Genomic DNA, 14,413 nt, shown 5'->3' on the forward strand with positions numbered 1-14,413 from the left:
AATTGGGTTACCATTGCCAGAGGACCTGTAATACTGTTTGAGGTGTACACCTAGGTCCACACTGGACATTTGGAAAACAGAAAACTTTTTTCTCTATCTGCCAAAGAGCCAAATTGATTCAGGCATTCACGGAGTGCCAGCTGCTAGATGCACCAAGCCAAAAGAGCAAAGGGAAATCATGTGTGATTTGGGACTGAGAGGGAAAAAGAACTAACTGGCATTCAAACCAGAATTACTGAATCAGCAGCCAGGTGCTGCAACACTTCTTGCTAAAGGAACTCAGCACAAAGCTTCTGGGGACAAACTCAACAGCGTACTCAAGGAGGAGCATGAAACTACCCAGAGACCTCTTAAAACCAGTATTAGTAGAGCTGTAAGAACAAGTCATGCAGTGCAGCAAATCACTATGTTTCCCCTACACAATGTGCAGATGTAGTGTTGTGGAAATACTGAACCATTTTTCATATCTTCACCAGCAGTTGTGCACAAGGGAACACCTCCAGTATATCATCCAGGAGGGTTGCAGACAACTTCAGAGGTCTTCAGCTAGCGGAATAATTAGCACAACTAATTTTAAATTATTCTCCTAAAGATCTTCTCTGAGCAAAATAAATACTAGAGGATGTACTGCTACCTTCATATGAAACTTCATGGAATTTCTGAGACTGGAAGCTGGAAGTTTTGGCTGTGGAATATCAGTCCATTTTTCACGTGAAGTAAAGGCATGAGGGGCCTTTATCAACCTGAAAAGGGGTTAACTTCTGCTGTGGACTAACTGGGGAAACAAAATAGATTTTATACAATATAAATTCAAGCTGATAAAGGAAACTAAGTACAGAGAAGTCTAAGATTTCATTAATTAGTTCAGCCAAAGTAAGAAGGAAAAACAAGACTTTCAGCAAGAAAACTGATGTATTCTTTGTTTCTCCACACCGTTCTTTCAAGATGGGAGTTATTTATGAAAAAGAGTAGACTCCTACAAAGGCATACTGAGTCTACAGTCCTGGACTTGGAGCAAGATGGAATGGATGATGCCACTGCTCTTCCTGTCAGACCTTGGCTTACATCTACAGAAAACATCCAATTTCAGAGAGTTGTATAAAACAGCCATCAAATACAAGACCCCCATAACCATGTTCCAGTGTTTAAAGGGTGACTACAAAGAAGATGGACTCCCTGTTTAAAGGGTGTCACGTGCAAAAGATGAGGCACAATGGTCACAAGTTAGTGCTGGTGAGATTCCAATCGAACACTAGAGGAAAAGTTTTCCACAATGAGAACAATCAGACGTTGGAACAATCTCCCCAGAGAAGTGGTGGACACTCCAGTGCTGCACAGTTTTAACACCCAGCTTGTGCAGGGTGCTGGGACATGTTTTGCCTGGATAGGTTGGACCAGATGATCCTTGAGGTCCCTTCCAAACTGGTATTCTATGATAACAGATACAATGAGTAAAGAGGACATGTTAGTTTCTCAGATAAGTCCCTACAGAAAGCAAGTATGGTCTTCCTGGACTCATACTTGCAACACGGTCTCGAAGCTGATGGGGAAGATCTGTTTTGTCACACTGTTTTGGAAAAAGACTAATCACAAATGACAAGCAAGCATAAGTCACTAATACCATGCCATCATTTAAAAAAAGCATCATAGGAGGTTTCTCTCCATCTTCACTACAGATTACATGAAGCAGCAGGCTTGAGACACAGAAAGGAAATATTTAGGCTGGCTAACAAGAAAATTAACTGTAATTGGGACACAAGGATCAATAGTCTGAGGTACAGGCTTGTCATCAGTGGAAACTTCAGAATGAGTTACTCAGACATTTCTTAGGAATGTCTGATTCATCATCCAAGAATTAAGAGGAAAAATAAGTTACAGGAAAGATCTTCCTTCCAACCTTATTTTGTCTGATTCAGTCAGAACGGCTCACTCAACCCTCTCAAGAAGTTTGCTCTCACATATGGTCAGGGCAGAAAAACAGGTTTCTACAGGGGATGGCTTAGAGCGCTTTCAAGCTTTTATTCTGAAACACTTTCCAAAAAGATTCTGTCTCTCTTTTGACTATAAAAAGGCTGGCAAAATGAATTGTTCAATCTGGAACACTTGGAAAACACGTTAATTTAAGCAGTGTGAATACTGCATTATGGCTCTACCTGGATCAAAAGGGTTTGTATTTGTTGCCTGGTAGTTAGCTAACTACTAGCTAACTAGTATTTAGTCACCTCCATGACTCTTAACATACTTCTAAACTCTATATTTGACTGAAATTAACAGGGAAAGATGAAAGTGTGACAAAAAAAAAAAAAAAACAAACCAAAACAACAACAACAAAAAAAAACCAAACCAAAACCAAAAACCCCCTCCCAAAAAAACCACAAAAAACAAAAAAAAACACAAACAAACAAAAAAAAAAAAAAACCCACAGAAATAAAGCATAAGCCTCACTGTTGGAGATCTTGTCCCAAACCTGCATGTACTACTGAACATTGTAAATAAAAGACTAAGATTCAAACAGATCGTAAGTATCTCAGCAAAAGTTGTCAGAAGTAGAATGCAGTTCAGTGCAAACAGTGCAAACTAATTTATAAGCAAACAATCAATTGCCCTATATGCTAGCCAAAAAGGGTTTGAAAGATTTGTGAGAAAATAGTAACAACTGGCAGTCAAACACCCTACTGCAGTTTTGTTGATGCTACTGTCTTTTGAATAGTAGCACAGCTGTCAAATCCATGGCATCCTGGACACACTACTGATATTGATTTAGCACTATATGACATCAAAACTTTGCAGCCTCTGAAAAGCATGAAGTGTGAATGCTATTTAAAGAAGCTAGATGTTTTCTTTTGGGGAGAAAATAAAAATGGTGAGCTCGCATAACACGAAAGATTTACTTATACAGTAAATAACAACAACAACAACAACAACAAAGATTAAAATCAAAAAAGCTTTATCATCAGATGGTGTCAACTGGCAGAAATCCATTGACTGCACCAAGTAACTGCACCAAATTTTGATAAGTGAACATTTTTCTGGCCCTTAAAATGCTCAGATAAGAACTGACAGTTCTTAAAAGGAAGGAAGAGCAACCTGTTAGAACTGGTCACTATTCTGCATACACAGAAAACAAACTTGGAATACAAGTGGAACTAGAAACATTCAAGATGTACCTGTTTAACTGTTGAGAGAGAAAAGGAAAAAAATACAGATAAATATATGAAGAAAATTTGCAATATGAATACAAAAAAGCCTACAAATAGTTTCAAACCTAATGCAAACTCAAATTATTTCATATTTAGATTTTAGCCAGCATGACTCAGATTTCTCCCTGCCTATTTGTTGGTATTTTCAAATATCTGCAGAACCAGCTTTATCATCCTTTTATTGAATTTTACAGTAAAAAATCCAGGGACTCTAGTAGGAAGAGCTTATGCTGAACACATCTGAAATATTCCCCGGCAGAGAAAAACCATTTCCTAAAGGTATTCCTCATTTAGTCTTTGTCATCCTCTTTTGGGGGGTTTAGTCTCCTTTATCCGGGGAAATACTGCCAGCTAAGGTCTTCCAGATCATGTTTATTACGAATACAAACAGACTGTATTTATTCAGTATCACAGTTCTTCTGAGTTAATCCACAAACAGAAAATAGGTTTTGGAAGAATAAAACTCTTTGGTTGCCAGCCTATCAAGGAGAATGTTTCCTGAATTATACATAACAATAATAAGTACTTTGTGCTCTGTACTGATACCATTGTTAAGGCATATTTGAATCTAACTTTCCGTGGTCATTTCGCTCATACTATATTTCCAATTGAATACCACAAAATAACTATGTCCACATGGTCCTTACTTTTTCTTATGCTACTCTTGACTTTACAAAAATTTAATTTGATACTAAGGGATCACATGGAATTGAGATATTTTCCTTGCTATTATTAAAGGCCCACCAAAAAGTACAGTACAAAGCTGTTGAAAGGAAATCCAACCTTTTCATAAGACAGGAATAAAGAAAATGAGCGTGGAGTATGATCAGAAAAACCAATGTTGCTGAGTTCCTTCCTTGCTGTCTTTTGTTAGTAGTGGATGAAAGGTATGGTATAAGTAGAAGAGGCAGACATGTGATTTAGCACCATTTCACATATAAAGAAACTAAGCAACAGAGCACAGAAATTACTTGCACAACTCAGAGAGGCACTACCATCTATTTCTTCACTCACAGATTTATGCTGCATGATAAGTATTTTTTAATTTCCTCTTTATTGCTTATTGCATCCTAAAGCTCCATGACAGCATGATGATGAAAAACTGGGAAAACCATTCCATGGTTGTTGGGACTTCCAAGGCCATACAAATGGTTAATAAATTAGAGAAGACTTTAATTTAGTGACTTCTAACCATAGTAGATGGGTATCTCTGGGAGAGACTGAACTCAATTTTTTGAAAAGCTTTTAATTCTTTACTTCTTTCCTCAGCTTACTTTGGTGGAAAGGATTGCCCACTGTGGCAGGCCAAATGAAGCTATTTTCTTGATCATGTCTTCTAAAATAGATTAGCTTTAAAACCCTGAAATACCCAAAATGAGTTACATAAGTCCCTTACAATTTTGTCTTGCCACTTACTCCTCCACCACCACCACCCCCCCTTTACTTTTTTTAACGAATCCTGGTAGAAGGACCTCTCACCTAAAAAACTATTTTTTCAGAAATTGATGCTTTTTATCCTGGTCATCAGCAGATATACGCAATTATATCAAGCTTCAAGCCATAGAACTTTACAAGCTATACAAGACATTTGCTAACTTCCTCATGTAAGCTGAAGATATTATTTGTCTTTCAGAATAAATTCTATTGAGAAACATCTAGGTTCCACCAAAAACAGGATTCCCGAAAGGCTTATGTATCTGGAAGAAATTAAATAGGCATATTTTTGTGCTTATGCAGCCAAAGTCTTAATTCAGCATAAGAAAAGCATCTCTGTGACAGGAAAGATTCCTACGCTTGATTTTATTCTCTGCAGTCAGAAGTACCCAAAACACTAATCATAACTACCTCTGTATGAGCTGACAGACTACAACAATATTTGCCAAAGTTTATTTCTTATCTTTGCCATGGTTCCTATTACCAGACTTCCCGACTCTGTCCGCCTGCATGCCTTTTTGAGAGACTGAGATTTCTATCCTTCCCAACTCTTTCTGCCCCTTTCCACTCTTCCCTCTCCCCTAGATTTACCCTGACCATTGAGCCATTGAGGTTTTGGTTTGGATTTTGTTCAGAGAGGGAGGGGGAAGTTTGGGGGGGGGGGGGTGGTTGTTGGTTGGTTCCATTTTATTAGTGTTGTAAGTCTGGTATTCTTTCGGGGGGTTCTGTTAGGTTTTTTTTAAGGCTGAGAGCAGGTTCTTTTTTTAAAAAGAGCATGAGAGCAGACATGTCCAAACCAGGCAAAGCAACAACTCAGAGTAACTATGTGGTCCAAAAACAGATGAACTAACAAGATGCAGATTTGATTATGTTGGATATAACCAAGGGCTCAAGATCAGTAAGAGAATTACTCTGATAAACCCCACAACTCACCTGTCTACTCACAAGATGAATCACAGTTTGCACACAAAAATTTCGCATAGTTTTATGTTCTGCTTGATACAGACAGAGATAATTGTTTTGCTAACATTTTATTTAGTACATGCCTTGATCTTCAAGAAGAGGGGGAAATGATACTCAAATTAAAAGCCCCTCCCTAAGCATTTTCTGTCTGGTCATGTCCCAGGTGAGAAACTGATGTTGGCTGGAAATTGTGGGTTCTGCATGGCCTGATTTCAGGTACTGCTTGCCTTATTCTGAAACTTGTTATCACACAAGTTTATCTTCACTGAATCTTCTTGCATGTATTTCTGAACATTTTTCATCCTGTGTTATCTTTTTGTCTACCCCGAGATTGAATGTGTTATTTATAATAAAAACTGGACCAATGGGATTTCAGCTCTCTGTTTTCAAATTGCCTGTGAACAAATTGCAAAAGCCTCCAACAGATTTATTGTTCAAATATATTGTCGATTTTTTGTAAGAGTAATTAATCAGATGTGTAAGCTGCTCACAAATATTCCACTGAAGTTGTTGCACATTCCCTACTCTTTGGTTAGTTTTTAAAGTTACATCACGTCACTTCTAGTGTTTTGTTTGGTCTCTTCTGTACGGCAGACTCAACATCACCTAACTTAAAAACTATGCATCTATCAAAAAAAAAAAGTCTGAATTATGTGCTTGAGCAACAAAATTAGAATCCACAGTTGAGAACTGGAATTCTCTTTCCATTTCAGAGCATCTGCCAATATTTGAGATTAATACTGTATTTCTGCTGATCATGCCACAATGTTTCCGCATTGTGCAATACAAAAAGCGGCTCCCAGAATTACAGGGCTGTAGCCAAGGCAAAGTCATCTTAAATACCAAATATGCATTTCAATTTTATTTAATGTGCTACCTCTCACCCTTGTTTTCAATACCTAAATATGTGACTAATATGTGATTTATGTCACTAAACTGCTTTTCTTCCTCCTGGATGGTTAATGAATATGCTAAACAGATACTTCTTTTCTTTCTCTTGAATCTTTAGAAATATTTTAATCCACATTTCAGTTCCTACAGCCAGTCAATTTGTGTATTCTCAACTAACATCTTATTGCTGTTTGCTAAAACCAGGAAATTTAATTTCCATCATCTTCCTTGAAATCAGTGATTTTCATGCTAAAATTGTAAAAATTATGTTGCTTTCAGTCACTTGCTCTTCATAAAAGCTAAGCTTTGCATGAAATGTCTTCATAACATCAAGTAAAAGTAACACCTAAAATACTAAGAACTCAGACAGATATTCCAGCCAAAATGAAGAAGAGGCCACACATCTGAAAATAAGATATAGCTTCTATATCCTGTGACAAAAAGTGAAGCTCTTTTTCCTTCCCCAGTAGAAAACAACCCACTCAGTCACAACAAGTGACTGCAAGGTGAGTGGTTTCAAATTGCTTTTGTGCTCTTCCAATCTAATCTAATCTAGGTTTCTTCAAAGACACAAAGATTTACCATAAAGTCACCACCAGTAAGTTTCATGCAAGTGCAGGGTATCTCAGGCAGATGTAAACTCATTATACTCAAATCTTTAACATTTTAATTAGATGAACAGGTCCTGAACTAATTCATTTATACACTTCCTAAATACTTTTAAGCTCCATTAAAGTCACACGACCTGTTTTACAAAAGCCTTCTTCATCTGTCCTATGGGGCCAGCTTACACCTCAGCATCCACAGCATTACAAATACCACTATCAACATCCCTCCTGTTAATGTCTCTGAATTTCAATCATCATTGACAGGCCCCATGTTTTGAGAATAGAAGATGAATCCTTAAAAAGACAATTACGCAGCTTTCTCCAGCAGCACTTCAGTACTGGTGGGAGTCTGAACCAGCAGGATCCTGACTTGTTAAGAGCGAGTGTGTGCAAGAATATTGTTTTATTTATCTGAAAGAGCAAGAGCAAGCATGTAAGAGGAAAGAACATTATGCCTAACTCAGAATTAGTCCCACTGAATTTTTGCAGTTCAGAGGAGATATAACAAAGAAGAAAGATCATATTTCCTTCCACAGAAATACTTTTAAAACCACCAGTGTCTGAAAGTATTTCTTGCACAAGATTGTAGGCAGTCTGGGAAGCCCTTAAAAACAGAAGCTAGTCATCAATAATTTTCTAAATTGTACAAAGACAATGAAGATTGAGAATTAGATTTATTAAGCAATACAATAAGATTCCTACACAGAACAATAGCTTTACATTATGACCAAAAACATCTAATACCAGCAGAACTAATGAAAGCTATTTTCTCATGTGTTTGTATTCCTCATTGCTACACAACCCCACAACACCAGACTCCACACTCTTCCCTTGCTGCAGCAGTACCCCATTTTCCCCTTCCCAGCACAATACACCTCCCAGCACCCTTTCTACCTATGCAGCATCCTCTGATTTCACCAACAGACCCCATTTACTGCCAGAGTGAGGCTCAGGGCTGTGAGAAAGCATTCACTGCAACAGGCACAATCAGACCTTGGCCACAGCCTCCCTACGCAAAGCAGCCCTTTCAAACTCTGCCTCCAAATTGCCGGAACTTGGGGGAAGTTACCTGCCTTTGAGACTTGCCTCTGTGGCAAAATATGGATGACTGTTCACTGGTTACAGTCAGGAGTGAGAACAGATTTGGTGATCAAATAAGCCTTGTTGTTTTACTGAACTACTTAAAAAAACCCTCCCAATTGGCTATTAGCATACAAAATGTGTGGATTTTACAGCTCATTGTCCCAGATTTCTAATTGCATTGCTGAGCAGTGCAAATGTCAGAAGCACTGGGAACTGACAACAATTTTGTATCAGAAAGAAAAAAATAAAAAATAATATGAGTTGACCAAAATCAGGATAGCTATGTTGCAGTTGAAGTTATACGACAGCTTCATAGCCAGCAGCTAATCAGGATGTGGAAACGGACAAATATATAAGGAAGAAGTGAGCTTATGTATGCGCCAGTGCCATAAGAAGCTCGGCTAGAGAGATCTAATGTTTTACTCAGAAGTGGACCACGAGAAGAGCTTACCAAGGAAGATGTGATGAATGAACAAGTTAGACCTCATCAGTCAATAGAAAAAGACAAATTTCCAGCATATTTCTTGTCTTAGCAGAGAGCATAACGAGATAAGGTGATTAGAAGCTAGAATCCAGATTGAAAATAAGGCAAGGATTTTAAACCACTGGAGCAGTTACAGAAAAATACTTCTACAAGATATAGGAGGCTGTCCGCTTTCCTAAATATTTAATTATTTTTGGATGGGTAATTTTTTACCTGGGACAAGGTTGTATAAGCTGGTGTAATAGTAATTGCTTGGCATTAGGCGCTACGTGAAGCTGGGTGGAATCACAACGTGGACTTCAGAACTTGAAATTTATTCACCTGTAAGTCTGCTGATACAGTCGCATAAAAAACTTTCTGTCCTTTCTAGCTGTGATGTGCTTATTTTGTTTTGAAGAGCCAGAAATCCTATACAAGGCAAAACAAAGATGGCATGGAAACACACACTTGAACAGTTACCTTAAGAGAAATGCAGAAAGGTGCACATCTTGCCTAGCAAACAGCTGAGATTGCTGAATAAGATGCACAAATGCACATCAGAAAACACACAAAGGGAATTCATATTCTGAAGCTTTGAAGTTTCTGCATATACACACCAGGAAAGCCAAAACAGAAACTCAAATGAAGAGTAATTTCAACTAAATCTTTTGAAAAAAATAGCTTTTTATATTCCCCTTCTCCATTTAAATTGAAACCAGAATTATTTGACCAGAAGTAGTCCCAAAAATGCATTCCTGTTATCTTTCATTTTGAGGTTGTGGTCCACATATTTACCTTTCCTTTCTGCTACTTGAAGTTACTCAAAATGCAGGATGGAGAGGGAAAAAAAATCAGGTTTTAAGTGTAATTTTTGCAACAGAAATCAATTCAAGCAAGTATTAAATGTTAAAGGCGCTATGTTCTCCCTTCTGGGAATGGTGGGGTCTTGATGTTACCTTGATGAGACAGGACAGGCCTTTGCCTTGTCCATCAATTCCAGGGTAACTCTTTCCTAAATACACCATGTTTTCTCCTTATTTCACATTAATTGGATCTAAAACCCTTACATAAAATTATAATAAAAAATGTAAACACTAACTAGAAATAATGCAGTATTACAAGACGGCATAAAAGCACGAGGGAAACAAAAGCTATTTCTCGGAATTAAGATCTCTAGCACTCAGCTAGTGTTTGTCCACTTAATTTCTGTGGCAACTCTATAGCAAAAAAATTAAAAATCTAAGCCACCATTTTATTACTGCCTGACAATTCAATATTAGATTGCTTAGGGAGTACTATCTGGTTTACACTCAGTAGGCTGGATACAGTTTTTAAAAGCTGTTATTACCCTACTGATATTCATATTCTTATGTGCTGATTTTCTTACACGTTGGTTTTTCTCTACTAAATTAATAAAGGATTATTCCTTTTGAATCACAGTCTATATGGTAACGCGAAAATTGTGAGCTTGGCACAACTAACAAGCTTACAGTGAAAGAAAGCTAAGTTCTGCAATAATGGGTGTAGACAATACGCAGTCTTTAGATGAAAAGGAAGTATCTTAATTTGGACTGGTTAATAATTACATATTTTAGTGCATTCTCAAGACAAATTCCCACTGAAGATCTGCACCAATATTAGATTAGATAGCAAAATATTAAGCACTAGAAATAAACAGTTTACAAGCCTAGATAACAAATTTGTAAAAACTTCTTTATGTGTGTATGGCTGCACATTATTTGTTTCACCAGAAGCATTTTACTAACCTATCTGTAAGCAAAATGAAATGATTGTATAGTTATATCATTGTAAGGATTGTCCTGGGTTCAGCATTTAAACCACGACAGGATCAAAGGGGTTTATGAGATATGCAGAAAGTTTATGTCAAGCAACAATATGCTTAAGAACAACCATTTGAACAACTGTCAAGGTTTCTAACAGTTATAGAGACATATCACATTTCTTTCAATCTTGCATAGAAATATTCCTTAAGAATACCACTTTTTATAAGTGGTAAATGGCATGAAAAATAAAAACAATAAAAATAATGAAGGACATAAGCAATCAAAACACATCTGAAACACATGGGACTGAAAAGTGGGTATGGTACCCACCCATGTGCATGGGGTTTCATAGCTCTGCCCTGGAGCTTCTGACAGAGTTTGGGCACCAGGATTCAGCCAGGCTAACAATTCCTCCCCTTCCCATGCTGGAAGAGAGTGATTATCTGCATCATGGCAGACAGAAATGACTACCTGCACTATTACTCCACTGAGAGAAGTTGTTGTTCTAGGAAGCACAGAAAAAGTAACTATTAGTTAAAACACATTTGAGTGCTCAAACGGCAACTACTTTAGTGTGCTTAGAATGTTTTGACTGCATATTGTTTCAGAAAAACAAGCAAGTTATGTTATCCTATTAATAGGATAGCCAAACATTAACACAGAAGCTTACATCAAAACTTTGTAGCATTAATTTGCTAATTTCTAGTCATGTGCTGTCACAAGTACACATATTATTCCCCTAGACATTAGAAAAGATAGATCTTATTCTAATTGATTTCAAATTGGAGGCAAAACTCACTGAAGTGAAGATGATGACTAAATTATGTATTTATTTACATGAACTGAATGAAAGCGATAGCCAAAATATATTTCCTTTAAATATCTGGTTATTACATCAAAATTATTTCTTACCTCACTTCATATGTATGGGTCAATATTTTTACTTCAAGATTTCCATCTTAATAACTAGCTATTACTGCTTATTACATAGATTTTTTTTACTATAGCAAAATTACTGTAATTAACTCTGTACCAATTACGAGGGTGCATATTAATATTCATATACTTTTACAGAAAGAATAATTTTGAAATCTTACAGCAGGGATGGTTAAAATGATTCATTAATGTTCTGCACAGGTTTCTTTTCTAATTCATTAAGATAATATTAGCATAATCATGTGAAATTAATTTTCTTTAAAAGGTTGATATAAGCAAGGGATTAAGGGGACTGGTGCTAATATAAGAAACATGGCTTGTACCATGCTCTTGGTCTCCAGAGGCTGACTATCATATCTGAGGTATTACCTGCCACTGCACTTTGATAATGAAAAAAAAAAAAAAAAAAAAAATCAGAGATAGATGGAACCAGTTGAGCTGAGGATTTTTCACATAAATTATAAAAAAAAATCCCATGCACCCAATTCTTACATTTTCTCTGTTTTGTGAAGAGATAGAGAAAAAAAACACACACACAAAAAAAGCAAACCCACATTACTCAACATGAAAAGGAAGCTGAAAAAATAAAATGAAGTGATAGGCTACAAATGAGAAAGTCATCTAGAGAATGGAATACCTAATGATAAGAAAAGGTGAAGAGAAGTTTCAGCAAAGAGAAGGAAAAGTGATCCAAATAGAAAGGACTAGAGAGCGAAAGTTAAATAGCCTCTCCAAAAAATGTTTCAAGGAAAAAGAAGCAGCAATCCCAATAATAAATGGCAGTGAGAAAGTAATAGACCTCATTCATAGATTCACATAAAAAAGGCATTTAAAGCAGGAGGACATTACGATATCTTGTGCTATAACCGAAAGTGCCTCTTGACAAATCAAATGCTGGTGCACCCAGGAGGAAAAAGTGAGCTGTGGAGCCTACACTGAGAATAATGCCACTGAAACAAACCTAGGAAAGCGTGTGCTGTGAGCCAAGTTGAGGCTTTTTGTCAATACATCTGGCACTCCTATTCCATTTTCTTCATGATGACTATTCTTTCAAGTCAGCTTTTAGCTCTTTGACAAAACCAAGTTCAATAACACTCAGATGTGCTCCAGAGACAATAGAGAATTGGTCCTCTACTACAAAATGCAATGAAAGGTTTTTAATCTTCTTTGTGAGGACCATATCAGAGAGGTGGTTTGTAACTGAAGGGTATTCAAGGAGCTCATTATAAATATATATATAATTCTCCCCCATCAGGTTCTGATCTGTGTATGGAATAGGCACTGATGGACCACATGGGAGCTCCTTGCAGGATGGGAAGCCTTGCACAAAGTCACGTTTGGGGTCAGGCATTACATTGTCATGAATGACTTTTTGGCACTCAAGCCTGAGCTATCCCACCTTTCATCCCACAAACTCCTCACACAGAGGGTTTCTTCCTGAAGAGCTTTGGGACTCCAGAAATGCACAGGGAGATAATAATCATAAGGATGTATGGGGAGTTCAGATCAGACAAATCTAGACCTGCAAAGCACGTATGCTTTTAGGCTGCCCCTTCCTTCCTCTTCAAAATACAACATTAAGCCTCTGTTTTCTTTCTGCAAGTGATTGCTTGTCTGGGAACATAGAATGGGTTGCGCTGGAAGGGGCCTTAAATATCATCTAGTTCCAACACCCCTGCTATGGCCAGGGACACCTTCCACTAGGTCAGGTTGCTCAAAGCTGAATCCAGCCTGATCTTGAACACTTCCAGGGATGGGGCAGCCACAGCCTCTCTGGGCAATCTGTTCCAATGTGTCACCACTCAAAGAGACAAACCTGTGCAGACCTGCACATATGGAGCTACACCAAGACCACTTCAGTGCTCCCATCTGCTCAAGGTGAGGGCTACCAAAACCTCCCAAAACACACTCATGTGTCTTCCTAAGCAAAGAAAGACACTGGTATAATATATTGAGTGATGTAGAAAGAAATACTCACAGGGGAACAATCTGTACCCCTGAAAGACCCAACTAGCCTGAATACGAGCTCATTGCCCGTTAAACCTACTACTCAACTTCCAGCTGTGTGAACTTCCTTACTCCTTTTCACAAAAGCACTTTATCTAATACTAAACTAATGGAAGCTGATACAAAACAATTATTTTTATAAATATTTTCAAAGTTACACAGAACCCAAATCTCTGCACTAAGCAGACAAGAACTTAACTCTAGCTTCAACATCTTGAACATTAGTATTTTCTAGTGTTGCTTTGCATCAGTAATGTAACAGTTAAACTTTGGTACAACTTCCCAGTGCATTCCATTATCATCACTGAAATTATGATTCTATGGCATATATAGTCCAACCTTTCACAAGTAAATTATATGCATATAAGTTCCACTGATTTATGATAGACATCAATTATTTCTTATACGTGCTCATATTATTCAATCTATTGATGTGAAAGGGTCGTATCTCACTTTAAGCAGCAAATCTACACATACAGAGAGAGAACATAGCAGAGTAAGGACCTTTGACAGGGCAGGGGACAGAGGGAAGGACACTGCTGGAAGAACGTACCACTGAGAGAAGACAAACAAAGAATGGCCAATGTGATTTTTCCCTGCTCCATATTAGTGCAATTCAAAAAAACATTTTACGTGCTTTTTTTTGTTCTCTGCTAAATATCGTTTAAAGACTACAGTCTTACATCTGAAAAACAAATTCGTAACTTTTAAAATTTTTTCTTTATTGAAATGACAACAATTACCCTCCCTCCCAATTTCTAATTTTAATATTTTTTCCTTAAAAAGCAATACATTAAAATCAATATTTGTAGGTACCAATTCAGGGTGCAAGGTATTTCTTTTGAAAGTTTACATGTTAATAAAATTTTTCCTTTCTCCTAACGTCTATATTCTGATTATATCCACTACCAAGTGAGATCATTAAACTCAGTATTTCAGTTTTCTACCTTCCATAATTTTCTGCCATTTTAAGTAAGGAAAACTACCTTTAACAGAGCAGGCTGTAATTTATATTATGACTACTTCCCCTAATTCATTTTCCCC

The 14,413-nt window shown here is 37.2% G+C and overlaps 1 long non-coding RNA gene across 1 annotated transcript in view; it reads right to left on the reverse strand.

The window, feature by feature from the left end:
- Positions 1–1,233: 1,233 nt before the first annotated feature.
- LOC136011209 (uncharacterized) overlaps positions 1,234–14,413 on the reverse strand; it is a 61,665-nt gene continuing 48,485 nt past the window's right edge. Inside the window, exon 3 of the long non-coding RNA XR_010611287.1 lies at positions 1,234–1,430. This is a non-coding gene — a long non-coding RNA (uncharacterized LOC136011209). The remainder of the gene's footprint in view (positions 1,431–14,413) is intronic.

The sequence above is a fragment of the Lathamus discolor genome, chromosome 3, assembly GCF_037157495.1.
Source record: "Lathamus discolor isolate bLatDis1 chromosome 3, bLatDis1.hap1, whole genome shotgun sequence".
In the NCBI taxonomy this organism is placed as follows: domain Eukaryota; kingdom Metazoa; phylum Chordata; class Aves; order Psittaciformes; family Psittacidae; genus Lathamus; species Lathamus discolor.